Below are 19,082 nucleotides of genomic sequence, written 5' to 3'. Positions count from 1 at the left end.
GTTGAAATAACCCATATTTATTCTAAGTAGAGTTTTACACTAAAAATCCTACAGTTAGACATAATCAGGAGCCGATTACTTCGGCTCCAGCCATAATGTACGAAGTCAAAAAACGGCCTAAAATATTGCAGTGAGAAAACAGTGTTGTCTTATTAAGGACTAATAACTGCAGAAAAAATCAAAGAAAGTAATTGTAACAAATATGAATGATGCAGAAATTCTGCATTTTAACCTGGAGACTAGATGCAAAAATTCTGCATAGCCATTTTCTCGCTAAATTTATTACAAAATCAACAACAAAATATTGATCATGCAGAAATTCTGCATTTCAACTTAGAAATCTAGATGCAAAAATTTTGCATAGCCATATATATATTTCCGCTACATTCATTAAAAAATCAACAACAAATAGATAATGCAGAAATTCTGCATTTCAACTTTGACACTTACAAAATCTGGATGCAAAAATTCTGCAGAGCCATTTTCCTGCTCAATTCATTTAAAAATCAACAACAAATGGATAATGCAGAAATTCTGCATTTCAACTTTGACACTTACAAAATCTGGATGCAAAAATTCTGCAGAGCCATTTTTCCGCTAAATTCATTAAAAAATCAACAACAAATAGATAATGCAGAAATTCTGCATTTCAACTTTGACACTTACAAAATCTGCATGCAAAAATTCTGCAGAGCTTCATTTCGCCGAATTCATTATAAAAACGACATCACTAAACTTGTCTCAAAATGCGCGGGAGGAATAAAGGAACAGGTACTGGAAACGTCAGGTTTTGATGTTTTATCGTCCAGGAAAAAACTCCAAAAAACCTTAGAGGAGGGGGCAACTAGCCCCCCCCCCCCCGCTCTTTTTCGCCCGAGGGTTAAACTCGAATTCCCCGCTGTAAACTTAAGCCTGCGAAAACAGCCGTCTCTACTAAGTGTCCTTGTCTAAGAACATATCGCCAGGAGTTAGCTACAGAAAATGGCAAAACGTCAATAGCGGCGAGGAGCGAGAAAAGACAGCCGTTTTAGGAGGCTAGGCTAAACTAGATTTTGTTCCGCTATTTAAAATTTACCCCGGTAACTTGAATCCGGCTTCTTACAACTCACCGCCGATGCCGCAAACACTTAGACTATTCCACTGTAAAAGTTACTTGACATTTCAACCGTACAGACGATAAATTTAACAAGTGTAATTTACCTCGTGCTCTCAGTGGTTTTAACATCCCAGACTGCTTCGTCGTCCGTAGTGAACTATCTTTTGAAGCTAAGAAAGACGGCTCGGCAGTTTAAACGAGAGCGTCTTTTTTCTCCTTTGTGACGGTAACCTTCGCCAGCTTTCATAACTGAAGTTGAAAGCAACGTTTTGATTTGAATAATAATTTCTGATTGGATTTTCCTACTGCACGTGTCTATGTAGCAAGCCAACAAGGATTGTTTACTGCATACACCTCTCAGCAAGCCATTTGGGACTTGTAAGGTCTTGGGGGAGTAAACCATTTCAGTAAAGGCGGAAACTGAATGGGTTAATATATTTGGTCGGAAAGGAAAAACTTGCAAAGTCGTAACATTTTACTCTTGTGCATACGTTGTAAACGAAACTTGACAAATGTTTTCTTGGCAAAATAATGTTAAAGCCTTTGCCTCTCTTGGGAGAGAGCAAATTTGGCTGTTCTCTCTTTGTGCCTGTTTAGAACTATCAGATCGCTGAACCTTTCTTGAGTCATTGTCGAGCAGAGTCATGTTCATATATTGCAAGCCGCTGAAAAGTACCTTTCTCTTGCTGAGCGTGATTGCACATGCTGAATCCACCACTAGAAGTTTGCAGATCATGATATTACACTGTAGGTTCCTGTAACGCCTTCATTTTGTCTAGTACGTCATTGAAATGTGTCAGAGACCACATCATTAGCCTGCGATCATGCCCTCTCCCTTTATCTCTGTAATCTGTTTTCGGGAGGAGGGCATGATACATTTTTTTCACAGATCATATACAAAAAAGCCAGAATCTGGACTTTTTTCTGATTGGATAGGAAACAATACGGATGATTTGCGCTGTTCCGATTGGCCAAAACGACGCCTTCCGTTAAGAGTTGTTGATTTCAGTCTGCATTTTTGCTTGCGTATTGAGCGGTGAATACACACGCGAGTTCGTTATGAAATTGCTGCCGGCTCAGTACGTAGTTTTCTTGCCAGATTGAAAAGTGTATAAATATAAATTTCATCCATTGAAATATTTTCCATTTCATCGTATACTAAAAATTGCAGTCAAAAATTCACCGATCATTTGAATGCAATTTGGTACCGGCTACAAGTGGGTGTATGTAAAACACGGAACCTACCCGGAACCTACCGGAACCTGCCGGAACCTACCGGAACCTGCCGGAATCAACCGGAACCTACCGGAACCTGCCGGAATCACCCGGAACCGACCCGGAATCCCCCGGAAACCAAAATAATAAAAATAAAATAAAATAAAGATAAGAAATAAAATAAACACAAGTAACAAAGTAAGAATAAAACGCTATAGAAATGATAAAAATAAATAGTTTTCACTTCAAAATGACGGTAACAGAACGGCACGTGACTAAGGGAGTTACGAGCTAATCAGGAAACAGGCGCAGAAAAGAAGAGGAAAGCGCGGGTTCATTAACTTTTCGTGGAACTGCATTAAAAAAGAACAACCAGAACTAAACGAAGTCACACAGGAATTGGTTTATTCAAGTGAAAAGATACGAGAACATATGACTTCACTGTTTGTGACAAAAACTGCTGTTTGGCTTGCTTTGGTTGGCGGGTAACAACTGCCCTCCCATATACATAATGCATAAAATGGCTGGAGCTTAAAAATATTCGTAGAAGCCGGAACGTTTGTATTAATTTATCTATTGATCTAACACAAGCAACGGACATTAACGGCTGACAGATTCAACCTCATTTACCAAGATTATTGTCTTGATTACCATTATTCAACATCGTCAAGACCCTGATAAACTAACAAACAGAACATGATTACAAACGTCGTTCCTGTTGACGGAAGACACGATTAACCTAACGCTAAGGGCTCGATATTACCCTAAACAAAGCCTAAGAACGCAACAAAACACCTTTCAAAACAGAGTGATGGGTGTAGGAAATACCACTAAACCAAGGGTAGATAGTTACGTAATGAGTACTTGAAGGAAACACAACGACGTCGATTACATGGGAGTAAGACAAAACAACGGTCGTTGACAGGTACCTTTCTTTATGATGGTAATCGTACTGAGTGAAGTCCAATTCGGTCTGTAATCATATGAGTAATTAACAAATGGGACGACCGCGAAACGGGAGTCCGATTTGTTAATCAGGAGTATGGTTACAGATTGAATTAGATGACACGATGTCCTGTTACCAATTAATCATAACCATTACAATTTCCCACAAAAGTAAAATTGCCAACTAAAAAAGAGCTTTTAACAGTCATTTTCAAATATCACAATTAAAAATATGGAGAGCAGCTTGCAAAATGGCTGTTAAGTTTCTTTCAAAACAGTCGCCGGAGCCTAAACCTCCTCAATTTTACAAAGTTACTCTCTTAAATTTATTACTATAGTGATTGTGATCAATGATTGGGGGATTTAATGAAAAGGACTTACAATGATAAGCTCATATAGCCGTTTGATTACAGCCAACTGTCCGCGATCGCAACTTTGCAGATTAATTAGGGCAGAATACAGCAAAAGGACACGTTTCCTCGGTTCTCATAAAAACCGGCTGATATAGCTCTTCACTATTGTCATCTTCAGACTGTGATTCATCTTCTATGGTGATCGTCTCGGCTTTCCCTTCATTCATGGTCGTACTTGAAAAAACTGTCCACGCTCTCTCGCTGACTTCCACAGCGCACGTGGTTTCGAGTCGTAAAACAATACTTTGTACTTTGGTCTTTGGCATTCCGTTAGTCACGTGCCGACCTGTTCAAGTATTAGGCTGATTTAACAAGAGGACGGGAACCAAATAAACAATAAAAATAATACAAATCAAATTAAAATAATTAAAACGAAATAAAATAATAAAAATTGTAGCTTTCAGACTATTTTTAAGGTGGAAGCTACCTATATTTAGTATATTTATTTCATTTTCATTATTTTTATTTGATTTGTATTATTTTTTGTTATTTGTTTTTTTTTTAATTTTATCATTTGCGCTTTTTTCAAGGTTCCGGGTAGGTTCCGGGGGGTTCCGGTAGGTTCCGGTTGATTCCGGCAGGTTCCGGTAGGTTCCGGCAGGTTCCGGTAGGTTCCGGGTAGGTTCCGTGTTTTACATACACCCGCTACAAGTTACAGAAGCGACGAACGGGTTCACTATTCAAATAATTAATTCATGAATGGAATCTTGGCCTGGTTTGACCGTAATTCCGGTCATTCCTCCTTCAGAAACCTGCCAATTATTCTGAGCGATCTTCGCTTTCACAACACTTTTCAGTTCGGAAAAAATATGGTCCTTCCGCCTAATTTTTTTTTCAGAGCTTTCGGCAAAGAACGAAGTCAACGAGCTTTTACCGGTAAATTCTTTATTATTTGTAGCTGTTAAATAAAGGTACGGCAGCTCCAACTAGCAGTATTTCAACACACACACACACCCACACACCCACACACACAAAAAAAAACATTTAAAAATTAATCTTAGGAAGCGCCATCTGAACGTATTTAAACATTTTCTTTCCCTAAAATTTATTTCGAAAAAGACATTATTCCCGCTAAAATTTGATTCCCTTCTGGTAAACACTGATTGGCTAATAACCTGACAGGTCAAGCAGACGTTAAATTATGTAAATTAGGGGGCGGTTGATGGCTTGTTAAATCGTGGTAAAATAAATGTATCAGGCGTTATTTTTTCCCTTTCGAACCGAAGAAGCAAAGAAGCGAAAATAAAAAAAACAAAATTTATTATAACGCCTGATCTCAGGTTAACAATCTACTCGTATCTCGTATCGTCTACTTTGTGTGGACGACTTACTTTATAAGCAAGTGATAACTGAATTTATGTATAAACGATTATATTTTCATTCAAAATCTTTCACAGTTTCTGATAGGCTTAAAGCTCCCGGCTAATTTTTTATAACCCACTGGTGTTTACCACATTTGGAAGATGCGAGCAATTCACCAGCGATTCGGTGGTATATTGACTTGGAAACGAATTTGATCAGTCAATGGTATATTGATTTGGAAACGAGGTTGCATGGGCAATACACCATCGGGCAACTTCGTTTCCAGGCGCGGCGGCCAATATATTAATTCACCAGTAAACTAAAAAAAAATGACGTTCATGCAGCTATTTGAAGACGAAATAGCTGAATTTCTGACGAAAACGCGCGGAACGGAATGAAAGTAAGAATACGCAAAACATATTGCTCTATGGATGTTATCCACCTTTTGAGGAATATCTGCAAAAAACTCTGTTTATATCCTGAAACTGTGAAAAAATAGGCCAAAGGTTAGAAGATAGATGTAGTATGCGAGGAGGTAAGCTTGTTAAGAACTTTAAAATATTTTGAATGAATAATTAAGCCTCGGTAGATGTTATCCTCCTCGATCTGTATAATTCTTCCCATCGTACTCAGCCCCATTCAATAATTGCTAATTATAAGTAACCTATTGGATAGGAAACCCTTATTACAGCTGTTTAATGTGCTGGCTACTAGTAGGCAGATTTAAACGCACAACCTAAAACGTTTTATTATAAACCATATACCGATATACTTTATGAGCAACGTATGGATTAAATACTCTGCTATTCTACAAAAAAGTTACCTATTGGATAGGAAACTCTCACTAATTAATTACAATCGCTTAATGTTCTACCTGCTCTCCAAATTCAATCGTATATATCTATCGTAAAACGTTTCACAATTGTTTCTTCACTCAATATTGTCTATTTAACACAATGCCTACTTCATACGCATGACCTACTTTATAAGTAAGTAACATGAATTTAGGCAAATTCTATGCCATGAATAAGCTACCTATTGGATAGAGAACTCTACTGAATTGAAAAAGCGTAATGGGCCTACTAGATTTTATTTTATATCCTAAAACTTGCCAATATCGAATTATCTACTCTTGTCTTCAATTAATATTATCTATTTTATGTGCATAAATTTCGCCAGAATTAATTTCAAAAATATTTTTTATTAGTAACCAATAGCATGATATGTAAGAATAAAGAAAAATGTTTTCAACGTTATCACTCTGTTAGTCAAATATTCGATGGTCTTTACAAAAATAAAAACTTCTCCTCTAACGATTATATAAAAAGCAAGCTTAGGATATCGAAATGACGTCTCAGCGATATCGTCGCAGGCCTTACTTCTTTCACCACGGTTAATTCTAAGCATCTATTTGCCATCACCCACAATGGCAAATGTAAAAAAATATGGATTTGGGCATGATTACTAAACTTTATAAAGACCTCACTTTCTTTTTGGTGTGAATGATAAACACACATCGATGAGTGTAAAACTGATTTGGCAAAAATACCAATTTTTCATGATATGCGACGATTTTTCATCTTTGTTATTTTTCTCTAGAAATATTTTTGTAAACTACCTTGTCAGGATAAACAATTCAACCTGAGTTTCCGTAATAGACATTTTATAGATTGCCAGCCCATTGTATCAGCAGCGAAACTGACAGAACCGATGTTACACAGCTCTGGATAGTTCATCGATTATCTCCTGCATGGTTGGTCTCGCTTCAGGATCTGTTTGCAGGCATCGCCGTACCAGGCCTCTTAAGGCGCGGTTCGACATAAGAAGAACTTGCTCGTTACGCCTTTCAGAATCGGGAAGTTCTCCGATAGACATTTCACATAACAAAACACCAAAGATGTAAACGTCGACCTAAAAAAGAACAATATAGATATGTACTGGTGTTATTAGCTCCACTCTGTTCTTATTAATGACAAGCAAGCTCTCGTGAAAATAACACTACGTCGATTCAATCCTAGCAACTCAGGTGATTTTATGAGTACGCCTCGTTCAATGATATAGGCAAACCAACATCTTCCTTTTTTAAAACTTGGAAATCTCCCTCACGCGAATACCGCTTTTTTTTCTTTTCTTTATGCGGAAACAAAATTTTGCCTAAAGGACCCTGTAACTGTACAAGTACCAAACTGATTTGGAATAATCAATAATAAACCAAGTCCACCAAATTGTGCCCCTATCAAATAGTCGTGCAGTAATCAGATCTGAAACAAACGATTACCAACCTTAGGAGTTTGATTTGACGAAAGTGCTTCAGGCGCACAGTAAATCGTAGCTCCAGGAGCAACTGTCATGGTCTGTTGCATGAAATTAGCAGTGCCATAATCTGAAACTTTGCCTCTCCATTGGTCACCCTGTCGCCAGAGCAACACATTCGCACTGCTGACGTCCCGGTGAATGATTGGTGATGGTTTCTTCTGATGAAGATAGTTAAGAGCACGAGCTACATCCAGAGAAATGATAGGTATTTCTGTTTCAGAAAGCGGCCGCTCTTCAAACAAAGCTCGCAAACTTTTCTCCACGAGCTCTGTCACAAATAGTGGACTTCCCTCATCATTTGTGGCGCCAATAAACTGTAGCAAACAGGGATGGCGGCAAGCTGAAACAATATTCATTTCTCTTTCAAATAAAAGCCTGTTATGGCGGGATAGAATCAGGTCATGGATTTGCTTCACTGCTACAGTACAGCCACAGTAGGTACCTTCATTGACACTTCCCCAACCTCCCCTCCCTAGGCAATTCTCTGTCATTTGAATTTTATTACGGGAAATAACCCAGTCGCATGTTTCCTGTCGTCGATGTTCACTTATTGTTTGCTGAGCTAATGAAAGACTTAACTCTAGTTCATTTACTTCCTGGTCTTTTTCCCTCAACTGTCTTTGCAAATTTTCTTCACGTTACTGCATCTCTCTGAGTTGCCTTTGTGAGTTTTGCTGCATCTCCCTCAACTGCCTTTGTGAGTTTTCTTCCCGTTGCTGCATCTCCCTCAGCTGCCTTTGTGAGTTTTTTTCCCGTTGCTGCATCTCCCTCAACTGCGTTTGTGAGTTTTCTTCCCGTTGCTGCATCTCCCTCAGCTGCCTTTGTGAGTTTTCTTTACGTTGCTGTTTCTCCCTTAGTTTCCTTTGAAGGTTTTGTTCGCGTTGCTGCATCTGCCTGTGCTGTCTTTGCGAGTTTTCCTGTAACTCCCGCAACTGCCTTTGTAAATTTTCTTCGCGTTGTCGCATCTCTCTGAGCTGGCTCTCTAAATCTCGTTCGTGCTGCCGTACTTCTCTTGATGGCCTTGGTAAAGGAGTTTGTACGCTTGCTCCACGTAGATCTTGCATATTTTCTGTAAGAGTTTAAAACAAGGAAATTCATCACTCAAAGTCGCCAAGAGCTATACGTGAGGAGTATGTCTTATCACAATTAAATAACAAGAGAAAAAAAAGGGAACTATAAATTCAAGTATTTAAGGCAGAAAGCACAATCCTAAGAATAAACAACAACTGCTGCATACAAGGTTCATGTCTGAAACGCGTCCTTCATACTGCTTAGGATTAGCAATGATGGAGGAGTATTGCATAATGATACAGAGACATTGATTGTAAGGGTTCATATCAAGCTATTTACTAGTTTCATATTTATCTAACACACGTCCTACACACTGTAGGATCAGCAATGATCGATGAAAGAGTACTGCATGCATAATGATATGAAGACACTCAGTTATAAAGACACTTCTTAGGCTACTAACTGTCCTTCCTACATTGTTCTTCCAAACAAGATCACAGCATCAAGCGCCAAACATTACATTGCTCCCAAAGCTGTACTTGATCTACTCAAACGAAGGGGGATTCAGAGGGTATCTTGACCATAATGGCCTTGTTTTAAAATTGAAAACGTAGGACCGAATATGGTAGTTGAACAGCAAAAAAATTTTCAGTTTTTGACGTCTAAATATAAATATCGCGAAGAGGTAAAAAAAGTATTGTAAATGGACAAAACCACTCGGTAGTTTAAGTTAACAAATTGTTAGCGGAGAAATTTTTAATTTTGTACAAAATAAAACGCACGCCAAACGGGCAGAATACACACAGGCAACCTATCAAAGGAAGATGAAATTAATATTCAGAATTACTTGCACCCATCGTCAATATGGGTATTGCTTGTTTGTTAACTGACATCTCTCAAAAATAGTTCCTCCCCTGAGCGCGCCCTCATTTTTATAAAATTTACACAAATGTATTTTAGACTTCAACTTTGGGAAACGTGCTCCCATGCAAGAATACAGCATGCTAAAGACGTACTGAAACAGTCAATTCGATATAAAGCATTTTGACAGACGGCCGATTTTGAGCGTAAAATTTTCAGATTATCGGGTAATTACCAAGTGAAGTCAGCTATAACCATTCACATCAGCAAAGTGTATTGGGAGTCCATCGTCCTCGATGATGATTGTCCAGTACAGGTTTGTAAGCTGTGACAAGAGCGACATATGACGTTTATATAAACTGTAGAGCAAAGTCTCCTTTCGTTTGCCTTTTGATAATTCTTCTGTCGCTTCCACTCGACACTTGGAATGATCTACAGCTTGGTCTTTCCAAGATCTATACTCCAGAACACGTAAAAACGTAATTATTCTCTTTCCCGACACAGATTACAATAAAATACTGCTGTAGGACGTCTTGAGTTGTTTCTGCCCAGCGAACCTGACGAGAGGTGATATGAGGTGGCGGGAGCTTCCATTGTAACAGAGTCATCCCTCCTGAGCACGTCTACATCAAGAACTCCGTCCTGTCATCATGCCGAGAATTTAGTAGATGGTGTAATCGTGGACTTGTCAGCTTTTTGACGAGTATTCAGTTGCATTGAGTAGGGACGGGAGCACTGCGCAACTATATATTATTTTTCTAATTTTGGTAGTAGGGCACCAAATGGCCGGAACTCATCAAGTTTTCCTTAACAGGAAGCATGCCTAGGGTTATTGCTACTCTCCCCTCGATAGCGGTTCGTGAGTTTCGCGATAATTTTCCGGCCTTTCATAGGTGCTTGCAGCATCCTTGCTTCGCCAGTTGCTTGGCAGTCATTCAAAAAGAAAATTTGTTGAGTCCATAAAGGAGAGCCTGTTTCTCGTAGAAAATTGAGCAATAGTCTGGTAACTGGAATAGAATAGCTTCGTATATTTCATTGCCTCTGAAGACAACTATAAAGAGCTATTGTAAAACAAGAGAAGAAAGGGAGAAAAAAAATACAAGCAAGCTTGAGTTGTACTTTTCATAGGCACTATGTTTCTGCCAAGCTAATTCGAACCGGCCACTTAACTCAAATTCATTTATTTTCCGCAGGCAATGTTTTTTTTTTCCCAAAACAAAACGGTAGACTAATAATGTAATCCTGTATTACGTCAGGCGCTGATCCACACCGGTTTCCACAGATTTACGGAAATCGCTCAGATTTTTCATAATAAATGTCTTTTCTACTAAAACAACTTTCCAAGTTGAAATCTGGAAAATGGTTTGGACTCGCCTTGCTTCATTATAGCTGCTACAATATGGAAATTGCCGCGCGTGGGGAATGGAACTGGCCAATATCGTGTCTGAATGACTCAGAAACCCAGGAAAGGGGAGTTTAGGGAGTTAAAATCCAAAAAAACGTAAGCATGAATTTGTTTTTGTATCTCACTCGCTCATGAATTTCTGATACGTCAACAACTGGTGCTTAAATACCATACGCGCCTACTTTCCATGAAGTATTCTATATTTCTTTTAGTTAATATACAGTTTTAAGCCTTGTGCGAACTAGTACTCTTTTTCAAGGGATGTTTCCTCTTTGTTATACCCGCTAGTTCTCAGCATCCCCCCCCCCCCTTTTTAATTATTTTCCCATACCTTTTAACATATTCATCAAATACAAAGAACAATTTCAGACCAGTCGTTAGTTGGGGAGGTACGAAGAGACGAGGATTAATTCATGGCGTAAAATGTAAATGTCTCACATGTCAAAAAATGTCAATTGCGATTTCTTACAAAATATACCATTTATATAATTATAGACAGCGTCCAAGAAAAACTCTTTCTGTTGCATTGTTTATTGCAAGGCACATAGGGGGTGTCTAAAAACAGAGATTTATGTCCTTTTACACAAAATGCATCGTAAATCTATATCCTGCGACGCAGAACTCAAAACCTAGATAAAACTTAGATATAAACCGGGACTGATACCGGCGTTGGTGACACCTGCGGGCTATGACATCGAAACTCTGGTCAATTCCGGGCCGTGGTTTCTTCGAACAAAAATGTAAAGCATTTAAAACCAGGCAGAAGTTGTTCAATCGATGGATAGCACTATCCACTGCAGGCTAAATCTCTATCACGTGGATAACGCAACTGGGTTGATCTTTCTGGTAGCATAAATCTCCTGCTGCCACGGAGCACTTAGGAGTTCTTAAGAACTCGTTGAAACGTGTCCGTGCGTTCCAGATCGAATTGGAATTTGAAAGTGTTGGTTTTTAAGGCCGAGACGGGAAAACCGGAGTACCCAGAGAAAAACCTCTCGGAGCAATGTAGAGAACCAGCAACACACTCAACCCACATATGGCGTCGACGCCAGGATTCGAACCCGGGCCACAATGGTGGGACTTGAGAAAGAAAAGGATGAAGGGGTAAAATATATATGCAGCTCTTCCCATATCCATTTCTTATGGTTATTTTTACTGGTCGATGAAATACCCAACGAAAGTGTAGAGAGAACTAGCCAAATATTTTACAATTTAATAATTCTGGCCATCATAAGACTTTGATATGGCGGATCTCAGGCTGACGCGTCTCCAGTCGTCTCTCAGTCTCCTGTTAATCTTTAAACGAGAGAAGCGCAGGGGGAGATGCCGTAATATTAGAAACCTTTAGCATCAGGTTTTTCAGTTTGCAGTTTAACGTTCCCGGAATTTCAAATTTTAGCAAGGCGTTCATTGTTTGGTGTCGCCATGTTGTTTTTCGTAAATTCGAAGCTAGCGCTTCGCTTTCAAAAACATAAATAATCCATTGCTTCTAGGTCAAAAATCTACGTAGCACATCACAGGTGGATATAGAAAGCTGATTCGTGCCTTTAAACGTAAGGCGGTACAATTTTTAGAGGCAAAAAAAACATGGCCGTAAGTCACTTACCGCTGAAAGCCCTTCCTGCCGTTCAAAGGTGAGACTCCAAACGGCAAACGCGATCGCAAGACCGTGGTCACATGACATTCTCAGGTTTGCGGTTTCCAGTTTCCCATGAAAAACCTGATGCTAAAGATTTCTATTCTCTCGTGACCGCTAACAAATGTTAAGAGAAGGCTGAGGACGAGTCAGGGTCTCAGGGGAAATTTTGGCGGCAGAACCGCCAGCGCGCAAGACAAATGAGGCGAGGAAGAAATTCGCATCTATCAATTTCTGGATTACAGACTAATGTTTGTCTCTAAGCTTTCATAGTCTTAAATATGACCTGATTTGTTGACTTCAAATCACTAGGATTGGGGCCAGCCCGATATCATGTTCTACGGGGTTTTGGTTTTTAAGTAGATAAATGTTGTTATTGTAGTCTACCCCTCTTGACACGGGTGTCTGTAAAACGAGGACCGGATAACTGCGGATGACGGATGCGGATGGGAAAATTATATTATAAATAATAGTTAGATATCCATCATCGGAGAGAAAACACGTATATAAAGTTGTTGGGACAACTTTTTATTTTTGAAAAAAAGAAAGAAAGAAACTGGAGAAAGCAAGACAAAATAAACCAAAAAAGGTGAACTGCGCCAAAAAAATCGGTGGCGTTGCTTCGCCTATTTCGCGCTCGCCTCGTAAATCGCCCTGTTTCCCCACAAAAGAAAAGGCTCTTCTTGTAACGTTGGCACTCTGCCTGGACTCTGGTCAACTCTTTCATGGAAGACAGTTTAGAGCGTTACGTTTTTGCGTTTAAAAGGTAAGTTACTGTTACACTTATTTTTTTTCTTTTTTTTCATTTTCGGATCTTTTCTAATTTCCTGAGCAAACTGGGTCCTTTTAAATCTGCGATTTGTTTTTGAGAGGCTACCACGTGCTCAACGCAAGAGATGAGACGTAAAAGATATGTTTCTTGACTTGATATCACAAACCCTTTTTTTTTCCTTCTGGTTTTGTGTGAATCGGTCTTGTTTAACGAGGGTTTTTCCACAGAGCTTCTTTTTCAAGCAATATGGCGCTCCCTCGACAGAAGTATTTGTCTGGCCTTCGTTCCATTTTCACAATTTTACGCAAAGGTTCTTTCTGTTCTGGTTAGCTCAGTTGGCAGAGGGCCGGTCTGCTGGGCGGGAGGTCGCGGGTTCAAACCCCGGCTGGACAAACACTCAGGGTCTTTAAATAACTCAGAAGAAAGTGCGGCCTTTATAATGACATCTTCAAGCGGTTACACTTTCTAGTCTTCTCGGATGAGGACGAAAAACCGTAGGTCTCTCTCACAGTACTGTCACTTATCTGGTTCTTGTGGGACGTAAAAGAACCCACACCACTGTTCGAAAAGAGTAGGGGACATTATAGACCCTAGAGGTGTGGCTAACCTTTCCTGGGCCGGGTGGGTCATCTGTAAGGAGAGATAACCTCATGATCCTCCTTCAGATGTCGTAATGGCTACCTGTAAACAGTGTATGAATGTATGTAACGAAAAAAAAGGGGTGATCTGGTGTAGACATTGTTAAAATCTTTATAAAGGCTTGTTAAGAAGCAGTTTTATGTTTCGTTGCTGCGTCCCAGATAGACGAGAGCTGTCCAAATAAACCGAATATCATATATTTTCGATTCCGAATTCTGCCTGTCACGTTTTTAATGACGAGTTTTCGGTTGCTCGATACAGACGTTCAAAAAATTCGTTAAGGATATGTTTTGGAAACTATCTTGTTTGGAGAAAAATTAAAACAAAAACAAATGAAACGGAAAGTAGCCTTCATTAATGCGTTTCACTAGGGACACTTTTTCTGCGGGATTTTGATTTTTAGGATGCTTTAGGATTAGGCGATCTTTTTTTTTGCACCGTTTCGGGAAATAACTTTGCGATTAATCACGTTTTATCAAGTCTGTTTTTTCTTTTCAAGCCGCAGTATATTTTACAGTTTTAAAATTCGAATTCATAATTCGTGCACTTACAAATTCCCAAAAGGTAGAACTTGTAAAAAATAAATTCATACGTTAGGCAGAGTTGATTGGCATCTGCCAAATCGGAAAGTCACGTACTTACGTTCCGCCGTTTTGCTTTTTGATGCTGCAATTTTTAGTCTCGAGACGCTCAAACAAATTACTCTCGAATTGATTGCCTTGCCGAAAATACTTTCTCTTCTGTTAGTTGAGTACACTATATCCGGGGTATGTACTCAAAGAAGAAGTGCACCATAGCATGCGTGGTTTTAAGGAGTAGGAACGGAGCTTCCTTGTTTCTGTGACATTAATGAAAGGAATTACAGGGTTCGAAGAATTGAGAAAAAAACCCTGGGTAACCTGTGCCAACTATTGACAACGAGTTCTGTACATGAAGGGCCCAACCATGCCACAGCGAAAGATTTCTTTCCTTTGTTTGTTTGTTTGTTTATTTATTTTTGCCATCCGTATTTCTCGCTTTTGGCTTCTTTCCGCATTTTTCCGTCCGCATTTTCTCATTCGCATCCGCAGGTATCCGGTCCGCGTCTTACAGACACCCCTCTCGAACCTGTTAACAGCAAACAATGTTTTGACTCGAGGATTGCCGGTTGACCAAATTTATAAGCGTTTAAGTTTATAAAATTAACTCTGGATATTTCACTCAACAATTTTAAATATTTAAGCCCAGCTATCCATACAAATTAGTCCATGGATAATTAATCCATACAAATTAACTACATGCTTCTCAATTAAAAAATAACCAGACTAACAATATAACTCTTGCCATAATGGCTTGAGCTACCTGTTTGTAAACCTACGTACATAAAGTAAGTTTAACCTTATTCCTCCTTTTATTTAAAAACCAAAACCAAAATAACTATAGCTATACTCTCACCATATCAATCTTGACCTGCCTGTTTCCATACTGTACAGAGGTTCAAACATGTACCTCTTTATTTCAAAACCAAAACCAAACAAAGTTTTGAAAAATTATAATTTGGACTCTTACCTTTGACAGAGGCGGGCATCTTGTCAATAAAAAGCTGAAGTTCGTTTGGATCAGCAACTTTTAGTTCTACAGTTTTTCCTTTTCGAGCGAACCAATCCAGTTGTAGTTCACAAATCGTAACTGTATCCTTGGTGACCTTCACTGTAGTTTCAGGGATAATGAAAAACTGAAACGGTAACGCCGGAAAATATAATGATTTCATTTATATGAAAGTTATACTGATTATACTGGCAGTGTCTGTAAAAAAACAACTAAATATTAACAACTATTCACAGCCCATTTCACTGGGATCACACTTGCTACAGGACAAACAGTTATGCCCTCAGTTACAGCACAATGTGTTCAATATGTTCCTCTCAAAATAATTTGTCAAGATTGTTCTCAATTATTGTATGTGTGTGTGTGTGTGTGTGCGTGTGTGTTTTTTTTTTTTGTTTTGTTTTTTTCACATAACTCATTTCTTGTTGTTTCACGATTGGTAAATTTTTGGTCCTCAACTTTCTGTACGGACAAAAAAATCGAAAAGATCTTTCCTTTCCCTTTAAATTTGTCGTTCCAATAGCATTTTTTTTACCCATAAGGTACCAAAATGTGGTTTAGTTGTTAACTTTTAGTATTTAAATTAACCACGATCCTTGTTTTGCCCCTTAATTTATGGCCCGCCGCTTTATACCCAATTCTCTGCAATACTTTTCCCAGCTCTAGGTTTCTCACATTTTTATCCTTTTTGGGTGTTGGCAAGTCTGTACAAGACCACTAAACACCCTACACAGTGTATCCTTTTGCACTAGTATGGCACACCTTGTCAAAGGGACAGTTTAATAGAGGTAATAAAACACAATAACAAATTACTCATTCGGACCTCGAAAACAGGTGACCACGGCTGCTTAATAGAGGCAACTGCTAAATACAGATCAGTTTTTACAATAATGAAGGGAAGCTTTTTCCAGGACTTTAATTGGTGACCGCTTATAGAGGTCCGCTTAATACAGGTTTGACTGGTTTGACTATAGAGGCAGTTACTGAGTAAACACTCGCTAATAAGAACCTGTGGTTAAGAACCTCCTGGCAGAAATTTTCACTTTAATACCTAAGAATACAAGAACCTGTTTAGGCAAGCTAAATCAAGCAGGTTCTTATATCTGTTCAACTTTTACAGTTAAGTTATGATAAAGAATTTAACAAAGGAGTGTAACTTTGAGTGGTAAATTCAAGTACAACATAAACATACTGAACTAAACTGTATGATATTCGGTAAGAAGTTTTGTTGGGGTTATCATAATAATTGTGAAAAAACAGAAAATTTATTTCTTTTTCTCATTATCAACAATCTATTATGTCCATCATAAAAATTACTTGTAAGAACCTAATTAAGAACCTACCTGGCCTAAATTGCCAATAAGTACCCCAAGAACAAGAACCTACTTCAAAAAAAGGGACCTTCTTATCAGCGGGCGTTTCCGGTACCATAAAATAACAACTGAAAACAACCACATTCACACCCCTTTTAACCATAGCCTGCGAAACGCAGACGCATTTCCGGTCGTCGCAAGCCAGGAAACATCTTCTCTCCCCGACATTAGATGAAAGGTTATAATTTGAACAAAGAGGGATAGTAAGTGGTAAAAAACAAGAATCGCCGAAAGACGATTTTTAACTGGTCTGCAAAGGGGCTATTTTTTCTGAGGGGAGGGGGCGGCTATACACACTCAGGCTACCATAAAACCTTGTCGGCAACCATTGTATGCAACAGAATCTCATGTGAGACTGAAACATAAACTCATTCAGAACATTATACCCTTTTGAAAGACTTTCGTAACCAAAAAAATGAGTACCATTATTAAGTGGGGATAATAACTTTTAAATTCCACCATTATGAATAAAAATAAACAAGTTAGCCATTAATTCTAAACAGGAAACAATTTGCATTATTTCCTTGCACCCCTCCCGCAATCCCTCTGTGCCTCAAAATATAGCGTGACAGTATAACGTGACTAATTTGACGTAACCGGAAATTCCACAAATTGTTGTCCTTCTACGAGCATAAAATGCGACAGACTGAGCTGATTTACACTGGACAGAAATATTGTATTGTATGAAAACCAGAAGTATACTAAAACAGACAGTTAACTGCCCATTGATGCCGCCTGATCCAGGGGCCTCACTGACTGCACGGAGACTTTACTGCGCTTTTCACAAACATGCGAACTCTAAAGTTCAAAAGCCACCTTCACAATTTTGTTTATCGCTGCCGTCAATCATAATTACGATCACAAGCAACGAACCTTGAAATAGAGAAACACACAAAACGGATCGAAATCCACAAATCACAAACTATGACCTTTTGAACCCGTGAAGTAAAGTTTTGTTTCCTAAGAGGTCCGTTAAGATGATTGACAGCAGCGAAAAACGCAATCGTCGGTTGGGTTCTGAAGTTCAGAATTCGCATGTTTGTGAAAAGTGCGATCCTAATTTGCGGTCCACAGTCTACATGAAAACGCACTATTTTTTCCACAAGATGAAAAGTATTCAGTTTTAAGATTTTCCTCACGGTATTTTTCTCTAACTTAAAGGAATAAAATCCTTTGCATTTTGAGACCTAAAAAAGTTTAAAGATTTCTCGCTCGCATGTTGCGTTCACCAACACGCACTTCAAACAATGTAAATAGATGAAACGATCGATAACATATTTTTTACCTGATACCGATGTGAGTTAAAAATTCGCTCCAGTTCTGTTTGTCTCACCCAAAGACTAACTTTTCTTCATGGAAGATAACTATGCCGCTTTATAACTCGTCCGAGGCTTTTGTGCCAGCTAAACAATATGGAAACACTATTCACAGTGACTCCTTGGATATTAAAAAGACTGAACGTGACGCACTATTATGCCTTCGTTTACTTCTGATCACATCTTCAAGCGAAGTCTCTCTTTTCAAGCGATTCATCTCAATGCACAATAATTGACCCTTATATTAGTTAAAATCCTATAGTTCATTTATATTAATGCTGTTTTTGCCCCTCACATTGACTGTCTTCGTTCGTATTCAAAACACCTTTACGAAAATAAAGGTCGTATAAGTCATGTGTGTTATGTTTCGAGATAAATGGATTATACGCTTTTTTAAGTTTCCATTTTGCGGTGACTTCAGTTTACATCTCCATAAAATGGTAAAAGAAATATCAAGAAACATCACGAGAGCTGAAAATTTTCAAAGGCATGTTTCTGAAACTCGCTAATGCTGACATCAATATAGCGTGCTTGCTGAATGGGCGAAAACACAGAATTGTGATCACAAGATCTTGTACAAATTTAATGACAAAAGCTTAGCAAGATACAGATACAAACAAAAGCAAAGTCTCTGAAACCCTCGACGTGGGCTACACTTGTATGCTCTACTCAGTCACCAAACCTTGTCAGTAATAGCTTTTATTTTCCTCAAGTCGCTCTCTGTGAAGCTCCCGGATGGAATGTCTCGGAGAAGCTTTAAACTTGAGTGCGAAATTCTCAGAGTTCCTATTTTTGTCCGTGTCTTCTTTATCCTCAGTATCCGAAATTTAGATCTCCAAAGTGGCGTGTGTTGCATTAAGTAGAAGGAAATATTTAAAGGAAAAGCCAGTCTTCTAACATGGCAAAGTTGTCACGTCCCTCGCTTATGGACGTGCGTCACATCAGGATTCATCCGCCATTCATCGGCAACTGAGTTGTTCGCTTCACTGACTATGACGGCTTACAATCAAGTCTTCAGCCATAGTGTCGTCAACTGGTGAAATACTTTGCTCATAACTTGTACTTCTTAATTGCTCATGTACTACATCGATCGATAGTTCACGAACCAGCCACGGCGTTCCAAACCTGACGCTCACAGTCATCTTTTCAGTCTTTTAGTGTGAACCTACCGTGAACGGCGTGTCGGTTTGAATGC

The 19,082-nt window shown here is 38.8% G+C and overlaps 1 pseudogene; it reads right to left on the bottom strand.

The window, feature by feature from the left end:
• Window positions 1-6,651: 6,651 nt before the first annotated feature.
• Window positions 6,652-19,082, bottom strand: part of LOC140925907 (probable serine/threonine-protein kinase DDB_G0271682) — a 40,978-nt pseudogene continuing 28,547 nt past the window's right edge.

The sequence above is a fragment of the Porites lutea genome, chromosome 2 (genome assembly GCF_958299795.1).
Source record: "Porites lutea chromosome 2, jaPorLute2.1, whole genome shotgun sequence".
NCBI classification, from domain to species: domain Eukaryota; kingdom Metazoa; phylum Cnidaria; class Anthozoa; order Scleractinia; family Poritidae; genus Porites; species Porites lutea.
The sequence above is the reverse complement of the archived record's forward strand: the minus strand, read 5'-3'. Positions and strand labels throughout refer to the sequence as shown.